We start from the raw sequence: 687 nt of genomic DNA, 5'->3' as shown, positions 1-687 counted from the left end.
GTATTAAAAAGGCAACAACATGAACAACCCAACACCACCCCTCCCTTAACCCACCTGAAAGGCCACGGCCCTGGAGTGACATCATCATGCCATCATTCAGAAAATATTTAACAGATGTGGTCCAGAAGCGACAAAAACATCACCAGCAGTCAAAATCACTGAAACCAGGTAATCAGAGGAGGGGAGCTATTATTTCCTGTCACCTGATTGGATGAGAGATGTGTGGCTGAGTGCTTTTACAGTGTCGCTGAGGAGCTGCTGCCCCTAATGGTGAACAGAAATATACACAGGTATCTGCAGTATATACAAACAGATCCTCAGAAGGAGACACGTCTCTGATCACCGGCCGTCAGATCAATAAAAACATTCACAGTTTTACTCTGGAGGTTGACTTCACGTTCCACATTTCACATTCTGATTACTTCCTGTTTACAACCCGATTACTTCCTATTTACATGACTGTACTCTGGAAACAAGCTCACATGTCTGAGGCTCAGACATGTCATCTTTGATTTTAATCTGAAACCACCATGTTTTTGGATTCAAATTCACACTTCCCGTGTTTCACATTAAAAGCTTCATGCCATTGCTTCCTTAAAGCTTTTATTCTGAAAAATGTGTTTAACCCTTTCTAAAAAAAAAAAAAAATCCACCAATAATCATTTACATTGTTTAAAAGACAAAAAC

The sequence above is a fragment of the Astatotilapia calliptera genome, chromosome 13, assembly GCF_900246225.1.
Source record: "Astatotilapia calliptera chromosome 13, fAstCal1.2, whole genome shotgun sequence".
Lineage (NCBI taxonomy): Eukaryota > Metazoa > Chordata > Actinopteri > Cichliformes > Cichlidae > Astatotilapia > Astatotilapia calliptera.
This window is presented reverse-complemented; position numbering follows the sequence as displayed.